A 16,138-nucleotide genomic window follows, 5' to 3' on the forward strand; every position below is an offset into this window, starting at 1 on the left:
AACGCTAAAGACAGGTTTCCCTATAAGCACCTGTCATGCTTTCCCAGGTAGACTCTGTTGAGGGTATAACTGCCCTCTGCAAAGTGGTGCAACGGACCAGACAGCGAATAGATACGTCGCTTAGCAAAAACACACAGATACTCACAGACTCTGAACGTTTAAAGAAAAATAAACAGTCTTTACTTGTAGTAAGAAAAACAAACTTGGCTTCTCAAAGCAAAGATAACACTTCTTCAAATAATCATGGTTCAACACAAAAACATACTTTGCTTACAAGTCCAGTTGTAGCAGTTAAAGGTACAGAACTACCCAACCGTAGGATAAGCATCCAACAGACTAGACAGGAAACAGACCAGATGAGCTAATCCTAGAACAGGGGTCGGCAATCTTAAACTCTCAAAGAGCCATTTGGACCCGTTTTCCCACAGAAAAGAAAACACCGGGAGCCACAAAACCCTTCCCGTGCCTGACTATTTCTTGAGCGGCCACAAAACTAGCCTATGTAGTTGAATTAAATGTTCTGTTTTCTTCTGAAACTTTTCTTTTCTTGGATTTGTCCATGGTTGGCCTACCGGGGGTCGAAAAGCTCAATAAATCACGTGCCGGCGGATGTCGCACATTGGCGGTTGTGACACATATTTTGAGCGACAGGGAGCCTCAGCAGAGGGGTGAAAGAGCCACATGCGGCTCCAGAGCCGCCGGTTGCTGACCCCTGTCCTAGAACAAAGAATAACAGTGTTGGAAGGGACCTTGGAGGTCATATAGTCCAACCCCCTCATCAAGCAGAAGAATCTATACCCGTGATGGCGAACCTGTGGCACACATGCTGCTTCGGACACGCGGAGCCATGTCGCCTGGCACACACAGTGTCACCCGTTCCTCGCCCGGGTTTCTGGCATGCATGCACATGCAATGATCAGCTGGCCTTTGTTTCCGCGGCAGTGCCAGAAACCAGAAGAGCTGGTCTTCCATTTTCCGGTGTGAGCATGCACGCCAGCCAGCTGATTTGTGCGTGTGCATGCACGGCAGTAACTGGAAGATTTGCTGGCATGCCAGAAACCAAAAGTACCTTATCTGGCACACGCATGCCCCCTGGGCAGCTCCTCTTCCTGGTCGCGGCCCTGACACGCGCAAAGTGCTCCCTTTTTGGCACTTGGTGCCGCGTGTACACATGCGCGCTCTCCCTTTTCAACACTCGGTACCGAAAAGGTTTGCCATCATGGCCCTAGACCATTTCAGACCAGTCTCTTCTTGAAAGCCTCCACTGATGGGGCACCCATAACGTCCAAAGACAAGCCATTCCACTGGCTGATTGTTCTCACCATTAGGAAATTTCTTAGTTCTAGGTCGCTTCTCTCCTTGATTAGCTTCCATCCATTGGTTCTTGTCTTGCATTCTGGTATTTTGGAAAATAGTTTGCCACCCCCCCCCTCAATCTTTGTGGCAGCCCCTCAAATACTGGAACACTGCTATCTGCTAAATTAAAAAGGTAAAGATGTTCTGCCCCAGATATGGACCCCAAAGAACGCAGCACACACAAAGTCTGTAGAAACCTTAGTTTACTAAATTAAATCAGTCTTTTTCAAACAAAGGCTGTTAATTAACTTAATTAACAGCCTACAAGAATCCAAAGAATAAATAATCGTAATCTTACTATGGTTGGCAGAATGCCCAGAAGCAATTTGCAGGAAACTGATAAGAGAACTAAGATCAAGATGCGAAGGAGAGTGAACGAAGTTGTTCCCTGCAAATTGCCTCAGTCGTCATCCTTCCTTAAATAGGCTGAGGGAGTGGCCAATTAGCCCCAAGCCTTACTCTCGAGGAGACATCCTCCTGAGGAACCACTCCTGCCTTTTGGCAGCTCTGCGCGCCCGTGCATCGAGAAGAGGCTCTTCCTCTTCTTCCTCTTCACTTATGGGAGCTTCTGGAGGTTCTGAAGGCCGTGGCTGAATCCCCGCCTCTGGCACCACATCTTCTCCAGCCTCCTCATTGTCTGACTCGCAGCACCACACCAGCCTTCTCGCTGTCTGAATCAGCTACTAGCTGCACAGGCTGCTGACGGGCCACAACAAAAGGTATAGGTTCCCCTCGCACATAGGTGCTAGTCGTTCCTGACTCTAGGGGGCGCTGCTCATCTCCGTTTCAAAGCCGAAGAGCCAGCGCTGCCCGAAGACATCTTCATGGTCATGTGGCTGGCGTGACTCAATGCCAAAGGCGCACGGAACGCTGTTCCCTTCCCACCAAAGGTGGTCCCTATTTTTCTACTTGCACTTTTTACATGCTTTCGAACTGCTAGGTTGGTAGAAGCTGGGACAAGTCACAGGAACTCACCCCGTTACGCGGCACTAGGGATTCAAACCGCTGAACTGCCGACCTTTCAATCAACAAGCTCAGCGTCTTAGCCACTGAGCCACCGCGTCCCTTCCACTAAATTAGACATACCCAATTCCTGCAACCGTTCTTCGTATGTTTTAGCCTCCAGCCCCCTAATCATCTTGGTTGCTGTTCTCTGCAACCTTCCCAGAGTCTCAATATCCTTTTTTATATTGTGGTGACCAAAACTGGATGCGATATTCCAAGTGTGGCCGTCCTAAGGCTTTCTAAAGCGTAAAATTTGTGAAATCCTATTTTACTGTAAGGCTACATTAATAGAAGCTTGCAGGTCCGAAACGACAGATTTCCCACCCTCTCCTTTATTGTCTTCTTCCCGTTATACAGCTGCGGGCTATGTTGTCTCTGTTAGGATATGGTTTGAGCCTAACAGTTGTCCAGGCAATATATGTGTACTGTAACTTGTACAAGTACACAATATATGTGTACTGTAATCTGTAAATGTATTATGTTACTTTAAAGGTTTTCATTGTAATGCTGAGTCATGCTGTAATTAGGTAATGACTGGTTGTGAGAGTATTTAAGCAAGGTATTGTAACGTATTCAGTTTGATGATGAAGCTGAGATGATATGCTACCATTGAGAGGAATTGCTATCTGCTAATCATCGTTTGATGGATCTGCTTCCATTGTGGTTTGTGAACCAGAGTGAGTTTGTTATTCTAACCAACTAATGTTTGTTTGGTAAGAAGATATCTGTAACTACTGGACTGATTTTACTGGCAAAGACTTGGAATTTGTTTAAAGACTATGAGACTGTTTTTCTACTATAAAGTAAGCTTTTGATAAACCAGTTTGCATATCTCTTATTCATTGCTCTCAGCAACGTTTCCTTGTGCATTTACTCTGCTGGTTGGTATCCTTAACAGTCTCTTATTTGATCATTCTCTAGCCCTCTTTTTCAGGTGTCTCTCTCTCTCTCTTACACAAATGATGACTTCTGTCTGATTGACTATAGATGTGTTAAGCAGCTGGATTAACTCTGCCCACTGGCTTCCTGAACTTGGATGTTGTCTAAGATGAGGGCCTACTTTGATAATGTATTTTCAATTTGACGTGTGTTGTCTGGAAACGCATGGATAGCCTGTGATGGATTAGCAAAATTAATCTCGGTTATGTCACGAGCACATTACACAAGGCTCAATTGAGCTTGATGGATTTCCCCCCCCCCCATTTCTTATTTATTATTTCCTGCCACGTGCCACTAAATCGGAGCCCTCTTAATCTTGTAAAGCATTGGAGCTGCATGTGGCGGAGCAGCTTACATATAAGGGTCAGCATTTCCTTAATTAACCCAATTTTTCATGCTTCCAGGTTGCAGGAGGCTTTTAATTTATGCTGGGCCAAAACAGTTTGGTGATTTAGAGGGCTTTGCATTTGGAAGACAATATGAAAGTCATCAACGTTTTAGGAAAATCATTCCCCCCCACTCCCTGAACGAAGCTCCTTTGTGCAAATTAACCTTGATCTCATTTGGATCTTTCAGACATTAAAACCGATGAGATTTAGAACTCCAAATCTGTTCAGAAAATTGCTGAGATCCAATTCAAGCAGGAGTGAAATCCAGCAGGTTCTGACAGGTTCTGGAGAACTGGTAGCGGAAATTTTGAGTAGTTTGGAGAACCAGCAAATACCACCTCTGGCTGGTCCCAGAGTGGGGTGGGAATGGGGATTTTGCAGTATCCTTCCCCTGGAGTGGGGTGGAAATGGAGATTTTGCAGTATCCTTCTCCTGCCACCAAGCCACACCATGCCCACCAAGCCACGGCCACAGAACCGGTAGTAAAAAAATTTGGATTTTACCACTGAATTCAAATTTCAGAATCATTTTGGGACAATAGTGCATAGTGAGGTGGGTTGGGTGTGTGTGAGAGAAAGAATCTGGTTCTAGCCCCATCTTAGGTATGAAATGCCTGGATGATTCTGGGATTAGGAGACAATGAATTCTAGTCCCGCTAGAATTAGGAACAAAAGCTGGCTGGGTGACTTTGGGCCAATCACCAGGAGACGGTGAATTCTAGTCCCACATTAGTCATGAAAAACAGCTGGGTGACTTTGGGCCAGTCCCTCTCTCTCTAAGCCCAACCCATCTCACCGAGTTGTTGTTGTGGGGAAAACAGGAGGCGGGAGGAGATGTATTTGCTCCCTTGAGTTCTTTATCAAAATAATAAAGGCAAATTTAAGCAATCTACTAAACGACACAAATACTAGATCAAAGTAATCAGTCCAGCAACAGGAAAAATACTCCGGACAATTACGGACCAACGACAGATTGTAGGATGGCCATGTTCAGAGGTGGTATTCAGCCGATTCATGCGAACCGGTAGCAGCGATCGCGGGTGGGCCTGCCCACCTGCCCCGGCTCCAAGTCGTGCTATTTTCGAGGCTGGGTGCATGCAAGAAAAGCGTGCGAGCGAGCAAAGCACATGCATAGAAGGCTGGGCGCATGCACGGACAGTGCACACGGGACGAACCAATGTTCAAGGTAAGTGAAACCCACCCCTGTCCATATTGTTATTCTGTTTGTAAAGAACACCAAGATTTCCAGGGAATTCTAATTGAATCGGGCTTCCAAGCTGTATTATTATTATTTTTTTAATGTCCAACTCGATCGATTTTTGTTGCCCTGCCCGAGACCTCACCAAGTACCATTTTAGCGTAGCATTACCCGGCATTTATGCATTTATCCCAAACGACCCTGCGTCTGTAGAATTATTTTTGCATCCCGGCAAACAGATTTGTAAAACAAATGAGAGAGAGAGAGGGGGGGGAAGGGAGAAAGGAAGAAATTTAACTGCTGGAGCCGAGTGCATAAGTTGCGATGAATAATTAATTGGATGACAACGCTTTCTTTTCTGCTAATGGGAATATCCACAAAGACAACGCGGTGGCTGACTTTATCCCAAGGAGAAGCAACTGGGCCAAGAGTCACAGCTCTGAACCCCATTTTTATGGATCCTAGAGCTACCCTGACTGCTCAACCGGTCAGTCCTAGAGGAGATCAACCCTGGCTGCTCTTGAGAAGGCCGGATCCTGAAGAGGAAACTCAAATCCTTTGGCCACCTAAGGAGAAGGAAGGACTCACTGGAGAAGAGCCTAATGCTGGGAAAGATGGAGGGCAAAAGAAGAAGGGGACGGCAGAGAAGGAGGTGGCTGGATGGAGTCACTGAAGCAGTCGGCCTGAGCTTAAATGGACTTCAGAGGATGGTAGAGGACAGGAAGGCCTGGAGGAACGTTGTCCATGGGGTCGCGATGGATCGGACACAACTTCACAACTACCAACAACAAAGAGATATCCTAGCCCACTAAGCCTAAAAATCAGGGGTTCTCCCCAGCATTTTTGGCACATCTTTTTATGTTTGCTCAGAAAGTGTATTGCTCTTAATTATCCTAGGACTACCTGAGCAGGCAATCCATTCACAAGGTATGAAGTGTCAGTATCAGGCTGACTTAGAACCCCCCCTCCCTCCCCACAAACACGGATTTGAGCTGTAGGGGAATGAAATGGACCCCCCCCTTTTTTTTTCGTGCAAGCAAAGCCTCTCCAGCTTCTTACCCCGTGCCCTGCAGTCTTGATGGGAATGCATTTCCTTGCAATGCAGCCAAGCTTGGCTGGCTCCCATCCATTCTTAATTTGCAAGTGGGAATAACTGCTTAAGCAGTGAGGAATTCTTTCTGTTTTTTTTGCTGCAGCCAATTCCTTCTCAAACGAATCCCTGCCTTTTGCCACAGAGCTCGTGCCAAGAGTTGGCAGTGCACTGCCTGTTGTGGTTTAATTTGACAAGGAGCATCGGTTCTCAGGTGCCTCTGACACACTTTAGAAAAGTTGCCACCACGATATTGCTAACATCGGCAGCGGGAGCGGGAAGTCTCCAACACCAAATGCCAGTGGCTGGAGGGCAACAGGGAGACTTATCTATGGAGCTTCTCAGTCATCCAACTCACAGTTGTCTCAAAGGTGCTTTTTTTTTCAACAGGCAGCTGGACTTTCTGTTTTTTTCTTTGAAGACATTTTGCTTCTCATCCAAGAAGCTTCTTCAGCTCTGACTGGATGGTGGGGAATGGAAGGATTTATATTCCTTGCAGACAGCTGGTCATTTGCATCCTTTTAGTGGGTTGTTAAGATCATCTGGAGATTTATCTGTGTCCTCAGGGTTACCTGAGTTATGCTCCTGGTTCCTGTAGTCTGCAATTTTTTTTCCCTCTGGAAATCCATTCTTACTCCCACACCATTCCAAGAGTCTTCATCCCAAATTGCACAGCTAAAAGTCTATGGAGATTCTCAGTCATCCAGGCCATGGAGGTGCTTTTCTCAAGAGACTTTCTGGTTTTTTCTTTTGAAGACGTTTCACTTCTCATCCAAGAAGCTTCTTCAGCTCTGACTGGATGGTGGGGGAATGGAAGGATTTATACTCCTTGCAGACAGCTGGTCATTTGCATCCTTTTAGAAGGTCCTTGAAGCACTTGGAGGTTTATCTGTGTCCTCAGGGTCACCTGAGTGGAGCAAATGGTTCCTGCAATCTGCAATTTTTTCCACCCCCTCTGGAAGTACATTCCTACTCCCACACCGTTCAAAGGGTGTCCATCCCAAATTGTACAGCTATCTGTAGAGATTCTCAGTCGTCCAGGTTCTGGCTGTCCCAAAGGTGCTTTTTTTCAAGAGGCAACTTGACTTTCTTGTTTCTTCTTTTGAAGACGTTTCACTTCTCATCCAAGAAGCTTCTTCAGCTCTGACTGGATGGTGGGGAATGGAAGGATTTATACTCCTTGCAGACAGTTGGTCCTTCACATTCTTTTTTTTTGGGGTGGTGGTGGTGTTAGGGATCACAAAATTGCTAAGCATATGCCTTACTGCAGTGTTTCCCAAACTTGGCTATTTTAAGATGCATGGACTTCAATTCCCAGAATTCCGCAACCAGTATGCCTGGTTGAGGAATTCTGGGAGTTGAAGTCCATACATCTTCAAAGGGTCAAGTTTGGGAAACACTGCCTTACTGCATCAATGAGATCGTGATCAGATGCAGATTGTGGGTCATGTACAACTCAAGAAGCCCCTTGCTCATGAAGCTTAGCTTCCTTCCTTTGGACCTGTCTAGATCCTGTTGGAGACTGTTGTGGTTACCAGAGCTTGACAGGGGAATGGGTCAAAGATAGTTCACCTCGAAGTGGCTACCTAAGCAGGCTATTTAATGTGGTGCTTTGCCTCCGACATGTAGCAAGGCAGTCAAGCAAATCACAGAAAGCCAAGGTCTTATATTACTGTAGGAGTTCACCTCTAAGTCAGCACTTTTAATTCAGCCTTCACACACTCTCTTTTCCTTGCCTTTCCAGCCAGGACGACCATGAACGCTCGTGAAATGGACATAAGTGTGTTTTAGTTACCAACTTCCGTGTTTCCCCGAAAATAAGACCGGGTCTTACATTAATTTTTGCTTCAAAAGACGCATTAGGGCTTATTTTCTGGTTAGGTCTTATTTTGGGGGGAAATAGGGTACTAAATGCACCCGTCTGGCTGACAATCTTAACTGGGGCTTATTTTGGGAGTAGGGCTTATATTATGAGCATCCTGAATACTTGTGTTTTCTACGCTTTAATTTCCAACTACCCATGTTTCTCCGAAAATAAGACCCACCTTAGATATGAAAGCAGGCTGGGTGACTTCGAGCCAATCACTAGGAGATGATGAATTTAGTCCCGCCTTAGGCATGAAAGTTGGCCAGGTGACTTTGGGCCAAACACCAGGAGATGGTGAGTTCTAGTCCCGCCTTAGATACGAAAACTGGCTGGGTGACTTTGAGCAATTACCAGGTGAGTTCTAGTCTTGTTTTAGGCATGAAAGTCGGCTGGGTGACTTTGGGCCAATCACCAGGAGACGGTGAGTTCTAGTCCTGTGTTAGGCCTGAAAGTCAGCTGGGTGACTTTGGGCCAATCATCAGGAGACTGGGAGTTCTAGTCCTGCCTTAGGCATGAAAGCCAGCTAGGTGACTTTGGGTCAATCACCAGGAGACGGTGAATTCTAGTCCTGTGTTAGGCCTGAAAGTCAGCTGGGTGACTTTGGGCCAATCATCAGGAGACTGGGAGTTCTAGTCCAGCCTCAGGCATGAAAGCCAGCTAGGTGACTTTAGACCAGTCATTCTCTCTCAGCCCAACTCACCTCACAATGTTGTTGTTGCAGGGAAAATAGGAGGGGGAAGGTGTAACTCCCTTGAGTTATTTGTAATAATAGTAAAGGCAAGATACACACAAATCAATTCACACATTACTATGGTATAGCACGAGGAAAGTCAGAACAGACCCCAGGGGTTCAGCATTCCACAACCTCTAAGAGCCCCTAAGTTCAAACCCACAAAGCACTTCTTTTTCAAAGAAATCACTTAACCCACCTCTTTTCTTCCCCCATCTTTGAAGAAACCCAGAAGATGGTCTAACTCCGGGGTCAGTAACCTGCGGCTCTGGAGCCACATGTGGCTCTTTCATCCCTCTGCTACAGCTCCCTGTTGCCAGTTGGCTCCACAATTGATAGGGCTTTCGGTTAGGACAGGTAGAGAAAAAAGACGCCATGCTAGGAGGAGAAAAAAGGACACCATGCTATACGCACAATCTCTGACCTCCGAGTTTTTCGCTGTGCCCTCAAGACCCTGCTCTTCCGACAGGCAGGGCTATCTTTGTAAAGGAGTTTTAAATTTGGAGTTTTAAATTTTTAGGTTTTTAACGAATCTTGGTTGTAAATGTAATAATTTTAATAATTTTTAAATTTAATTGGGATTTGTATTGTGTTTTTTACTTGGCTGTGCACTGCCCTGAGTCCTTCGGGAGAGGGGCGGTATAGTAATAAAATTATCTATCTATCTATCTATTTATCTATGGTGGGGGAACTGGACTTCTGGTCAGCTCCAGAATTAAATGGGGGGCTTCCAGTTAGGACCTTTGTGGCTCTTTGAGTGTTTAGGGTTGCCGACCCCTGGTCTAACTCCAACTTTGCAACCCGCTCAAGGGTTGGGTTCAACACACTGTATTTACTGAAACAAAAAGCTTATTGAGTTAACCCAACGGCATGGATTTTTGCCTGAATTTCAAATGAACCACACACACTGGCCTGGTTTCCGTGACACGGTGAACCCCAAAGAAATTGACATGTTGTGTGAACGCAGCCAAACTCAAACTAGGTTTTCCAGCTGCATCCGTCTTTGTTCTCCTAAGCCTGTTCCTCTTTGGAGTTCCTCGCCAACAGGAGAACAGTCGAAGTGGGGCATCTGCTTCAGATTAAGCCTTAATTCGCTTAGTTTGCTTGTTTAACTAAGTTGAACTGCTCCTTTGATTAGTTCCATTTTAAGCAAAGTTTAATCAAACATCTGAAATAAACAAAATCAAACTGAACTAATTGGAGTAAATGGAGTCAAATTAGGGCCTTGTTAAGCACTTTAAAGCCAGGGACACAAAGCCAGAGATTTTGCCAGGTTTTGTCACCTGTGGTACCAAAAACCAAGAAACCAGCATTACAACTCAGCATGCTTGCAACAACATGGTCTACAGAGTCTTGTGTGTGGCAAAGACTGATGGGCAAGGGATGATGGAAGAGCCCACCAAGAGGACAAACGGAAAGCCATCAAGAGGGACTGGGGTAAAAGGCGAAAGATTTATACGATCTGAAGAGAAACCAGAGTTTCAGAACCAGCAATCTCTTAAGGCCCGAGATTTTCCTATTGGGGGCAAAACCTTTGAATGTTAAATCAGATATATGGTTCTTGTTGATTCGCATTATTACTGCAGCAAGATTAGCGTATGCGCAGGAGTGGAAAAATCAATACTTACCGATGGATCTGAAAATAATATATAAAATTAATGAGTGTGCGGAATCAGATAGATTAACTAGATTGATCAATGGTAAAAAAGATTCAGAATTTTATAACAGTTGGAAATTATGGTATGATTGGGTCCAGAAAAGGTGGGATAGAATAGATATATGATGATGTATACATATGATGGCAAATATGTATATATAAAGAAATGACTTTATATTTATGGACAAGGTAATCACATTATACCATGGTGGCAGGATTGTATATTTTATTTGTGTATTGGTGTATAGAATATATTAATAAAAATTATTGGAAAAAAAAAAGAGGGACTGGGGTGACATGATAGAATCCTTCCAATATTTGAGGAGCTATCACAAAGAATTGGGGGTCAACCTATTCTCCAAAGAACCTGAGGGAAGGACAAAATAACGGATGGAAATTTATCAAAGAGAGATCCAACCTAGAACTAATTTCCTGAGAGTGAGAACAACCAGTCAGCGGAACGACTTGCCTCCAGAAGTTGTGGGTGCTCCATCAGTGGAGGTTTTCAAGAAGAGCCTGGACAACCATTTGTCTCCTACTTGAGTAGGGGGTTGGACGAGAAGATCTCCAAGGTCCCTTCCAACTCTCTTATTCTGGTTTCAGAACCGCAGGGTTCTAATTTTGCGGGTTCCTGTCCCTGATCGACCGATGATTTGGGGGAAACGAAACTTGTCTCTGGAGATAAATCAGAGCTGGCACTTCGTGTATAATGTAACCCTAGACCATCTGACAGTTCCAAATAGAAGACAGCTGCCTATGACAGATGACTCATGGTTTCCAAATTTGTTCTCCGTGAAAACCATTGGAAATTTTTTTAAAAAAAGAGGACGATTGTTCCTCTCCTCCATCCAGACGTCAGAGAAATTTGCACCGTGGCCAGAGACAAGTGTTGGTGAAGTCCCAGTCGTTCGGTTCAAAGTCAACCATTATCTATTGACAAAAGACAGAGGGAAATGTCAACAGTCTTTTGGCTTGAAGCAATCCCAGCTGCGTGTGTAACGTTCATCCAGCAGGTTGGTTGTATGGTTCTCCCTGGTCCTTCCCCATTAAAAGAAACCAATTAATTTCCCATTGATTGGGAACAAAAAGGCTGTCAAGAACCTGACCCACCTGCCTCTCAGAATGGACCTCGGCTGGCTACAACGCACGTTCTCCTTTTGCATCCTTTTCAAGCCCAATGAGAGCTTTTGACCCCGGCCATGTCTTTATGCAGTCTGTTAATTAAGGCCACTGGGGATGGGTGAAGCCATCAATTCATTGCATTCCAAGCTTGCTTCAAGAAAAGGTTGGTGTCAGAAAACAAAGAAGGACTCACTCTCCCCTAAGTAAGAAATTAGGGTAGAAAGAAAACGAACGTCAATGGAAGAGAATATTTGTAGCTCAGGGTTGAACTGTGGAGTCCTTGACGGCTTTTGTGCCTAAGGCAGGACTAGAACTCACCATCTCCTGATGATTGGCTCAAAGTCACCCAGCCAGATTTCATGCCTAAGGCAGGACTAGAACTTACCATCTCCTAGTGATTGGCTCAAAGTCACCCAGCCAGATTTCGTGCCTAAGGCAGGACTAGAACTCACCATCTCCTGGTGATTGGCCCAAAGTCACCCAGCCAGATTTCATGCCTAAGGCAGGACTAGAACTTACCATCTCCTAGTGATTGGCTCAAAGTCACCCAGCCTGCTTTCGTGCCTAAGGCAGGACTAGAACTCACCATCTCCTAATGATTGGCTCAAAGTCACCCAGCCAGATTTCGTGCCTAAGGCAGGACTAGAACTCACCATCTCCTGATGATTGGCTCAAAGTCACCCAGCCAGATTTCGTGCCTAAGGCAGGACTAGAACTTACCATCTCCTAGTGATTGGCTCAAAGTCACCCAGCCAGATTTCGTGCCTAAGGCAGGACTAGAACTCACCATCTCCTGGTGATTGGCCCAAAGTCACCCAGCCAGATTTCATGCCTAAGGCAGGACTAGAACTTACCATCTCCTAGTGATTGGCTCAAAGTCACCCAGCCTGCTTTCGTGCCTAAGGCAGGACTAGAACTCACCATCTCCTAATGATTGGCTCAAAGTCACCCAGCCAGATTTCGTGCCTAAGGCAGGACTAGAACTCACCATCTCCTGGTGATTGGCTCAAAGTCAGCCAGCCAGCTTTTGTGCCTAAGGCGGGACTAGAACTCACCATCTCCTAGTGATTGGCTCAAAGTCAGCCAGCCAGCTTTTGTGCCTAAGGCGGGACTAGAACTCACCATCTCCTAGTGATTGGCTCAAAGTCAGCCAGCCAGCTTTTGTGCCTAAGGCGGGACTAAATTCATCATTTCCTAGTGATTGGGTCGAAGTCACCCAGCCAGCTTTCGTATCTAAGGTGGGACTAGAACTCCCGGTCTCCTGGTTCCTAGCTTGATAGTGCCTTCACCACCAGACCAAACCACTTGATAGTTTAAAAATGCCAGCAAAAAGAACATTCTTTGCCTTCATTCACCGGTAGCCTACTCTATTTCATATATGCCTGAATGGAGACCTGATACAGAATTGAAAAAAAGAGGGATCTTAGTTCCCATTTTGCATGCTAGGCCCTGGCATACGTGATGTTTTGATTGGTGCCCTGAGTTATAACTGTCACAAACATCAAACATGCCCGTTCTCAGACAGAGGAATAAATATATCGCTTTATTCTCTCTCTTTCTTCTGAATTGATTTGTTTTATCTCCAGGCAAATGTCATTTTCTGCCTCTTAGAAGCTTTTCTTTTCCTTCTTCTTTTCCCCCCTCCCATATTGCCGAATCGGGTTGTTTGGTTTTGCTAAGGTCTGAAAGGAGGTAAAATGAAGTGCATCATTAAAACAAAAAGGCCCTTGAGATAATAGAGGGGGAGAAAAAAAGCGTGATAGAATAAGGAAGGAAGCAGATGGTTAAGCGTCAAAACTGCACTTGTTACTCCCACATCTGGCAAAATGCAGCACCTGTACACGTGCCAAAATACATCTGAAGAGCGTTCTGATTTAAATAATATGTTTTTCATTTGAGAACAATTAACACCAATATTTGCATAGCGTGAAGTGTGGAACTCGTCCACATTTTATGTCTGCAGGAAGAATGGGGGGGGGGGTGTTTCGCAATGAATGTTGAGTTGTGACCGTGATGCTTTCATCTACCAAGTCTTCTTTGTAGTGTGTGTGTCTGTGCGTCTCTCTTTCTCTCTCTGTGTGTGTGTGTGCATAGCACTTTGCATTCAACCTACTGCACCTCTTTAAAGCAACCGTGTCTTTTTTTCCAGGATCATAAACTTGCAATGGGTTTTGAAGCAAAGGCCCCGACCCTGTTCAAAAGTGGAAATCACCTGCACAGTAGTTAGAATGCAGTTTTGCAGGCTTATTTTGCTGACTGCCAGCTGCCAGCAGTTCGATCCTGACCAGCTCAAGGTTGACCCAGCCTTCCATCCTTCCGAGGTGGGTAAAATGAGGACCCAGATTGTTGGGGGCAAGAGGCTGACCGCTTAGAGAAGGCTGTAAAAGCACTATGAAGCGGTATATGTCTGAGTGATATTGCTTTTTCATTTCTTTTTTCAGAGCTGTGTTGCAAGCTTGGTTGTCCAGCTCATCTCCTGAGAAACTCATAACATTTGTGAATCTGAAAGTGACACTTGACTAAATAAGTGCATTCTCTCTTTATCTGTCTCTTCCCCCCCTCTCTGTCTGTCTCTCTCTGTTTGTCTCTGACTGTCTCTGTCTGTCTCTGTCTCTCTCTATCTCCCTCTCTCTGTGTCTTTGTCTCTCTCTCTCTCTCTCTGTCAAGTATTTGCAAGCCATTGGCACATGTGTCTTATAAACACCAGTGGAGGCAGAGAGTGTCTCCACCCCTATGTGGAAAGGAGGGGCTTACCCTGAATATAAAACCCCCTCCAACCTTTTCCACCATGCGCTCTCCATCTCTCTCACTTCTTGTGTTTGTTTCTCATGAGACTTGATCTCTGTTGTACATAGTTAATATGATTTATCGTATGAATGAATACGTTTAAGACATTTATTTATGCATCTGCCTCTGAACTCTTGCTCCTGGGTGTTTCTACGATCCCAATTCCACACTCTCTGTCTGTCTCTCTGCCTCTGTCTCTCTCTGTGACTCTGTCTATGTCTCTGTCTCTGTCTCTGTCTCTGTCTCTGTCTCTGTCTCTGTCTCTGTCTCTCTCTCTGTCTCTGTCTCTGTCTGTCTGTCTGTCTGTCTGTCTGTCTCTCTCTCTCTCTCTCTGTTTCTCACCACCAATTTGTTTTTATTACAGTTTTCTTGCACATAATACAGATGGCAGCTGTTTTCTTTAGGATGTTTGCTTAGTTTTAACAGAGTGTTTAGACAGACAAAGTGGTGTGCTGGGAGAAGAGAAAGCAATTTCCTTTTTCTTTTCTTTTATTCTTCTGGCTTCATTAAACACTCTGCTGTCCTAATCCCCACTCCATGTCTTAATAAATAGCTCTTTTCTTTTTTCTTTTTTTTTAAAAGAGCAAATTTATATCTTGACTTTAGTTCCGTTAATATACTTGTGTTTTACAGCAAATCTGGATTGACACATTTGGCATAGCTTGCGTCTATGGCATTAATGGGATGATTTGAATAATTGGCTGGGTTCCCTCCACACTCTAAATCTTCGCTTGTGGTTTACACACACACATACACACAGAGTGCCTGAGTTCAGACAACGTGCAACCAGAAGCAAAGAAAACCGAACGAATGGCTAAAAACCTCCATGCGTGAACCAAACCTATGAAAAATAAATTGTTCAGATGGCTCGCACATCTGTTGGCTTTTTGTTGGTGTCTCCAGATGGTTGAGCCCTTCCAACAGTTATGGATCCCGTTAGATACGAACACAACTTTCATTTGCTGATCAGTCAGCCCTGGACTTGCCAAACTCTAATCTGCAACTTGCACTTGAGAATCCAGATCTGTTCATCTCCTAAGGCAGGAGTGTCAAACTTAAGGCCTAAGGGCCGATTTTGCCCATGGGGTGCTTAGATCTGGCCCTCAGGGCCACTCTGGAAACAGTGAAGAAGAAGCCCACAGTGCCTCTGCCAGCACGCAGCCCTCCAGAGCTCCGTTTTCGCTGGCAGAAGGTGGCAAGAGGCTGTCGTGGTTGAAAACGGAGCTTGGGAGCCCGTTTTCAGTGGCAGAGTGCTCGGCCTCCCGACACAAGTGAAGTCGAGCTGGCCACATCCATCCCGCCCCCCGAGGTCAAACACAACCCTGATGCAGCCCTCAATGGAATCAAGTTTTACACCCCTGTCCTACAAGCAAGTTGCATTCTATTCCTCGTGAGGCATGACCCTTCCCCAATAAATTTAGTCCTCTACTTGACAACTATAATTGAGATCAGAATTTTGATTGCTAAGTAAGGCAGTTCTATAAGCCAGTTGTGCATGATTTTGAGGATTTCTCTCACAGTTGTTAAACCAGGGGGTCAGCAACCCGCAGCTCTGGAGCCGCGTGTGGCTCTTTCATCCCTCTACTGCGGCTCCCTGTCGCTGGCCGGTGCCATAATTTTGAGAGGAGCTTCCGGTTAGTGGGGGGGAAGCATGGTGAGCCAAGAGGAGACTCTATGGCCGTGATGGCGAACCTATGGCACGCGTGCCACAGGTGGCATGCAGAGCCATATCTATGGGCACGCAAGCATTGCTCTAGCTCAGCTCCAGCGCACATGCACGCACTGGCCATCTGATTTTCGGCCCTTCCGGGCCCACCGGAAGTCAAGAGAATCGGGCTATTTCCGGCCTCCGGAGGGCCTCCTAGGGGGTGTGGAAGGCCGTTTTTGCCCTCCCCAGGCTCCTAGAAAGCCTCTGGAGCCTGGGGAGGGCAAAAAAATGGGCTTTCTGGGCCCACTGGAAGTCGGGAAACAGGCCATTTCCAGCCTCTGGAGGGCCTCC

This window comes from Pantherophis guttatus, chromosome 17, assembly GCF_059756535.1.
Source record: "Pantherophis guttatus breed Tessera chromosome 17, ASM5975653v1, whole genome shotgun sequence".
Classification (NCBI taxonomy): domain Eukaryota; kingdom Metazoa; phylum Chordata; class Lepidosauria; order Squamata; family Colubridae; genus Pantherophis; species Pantherophis guttatus.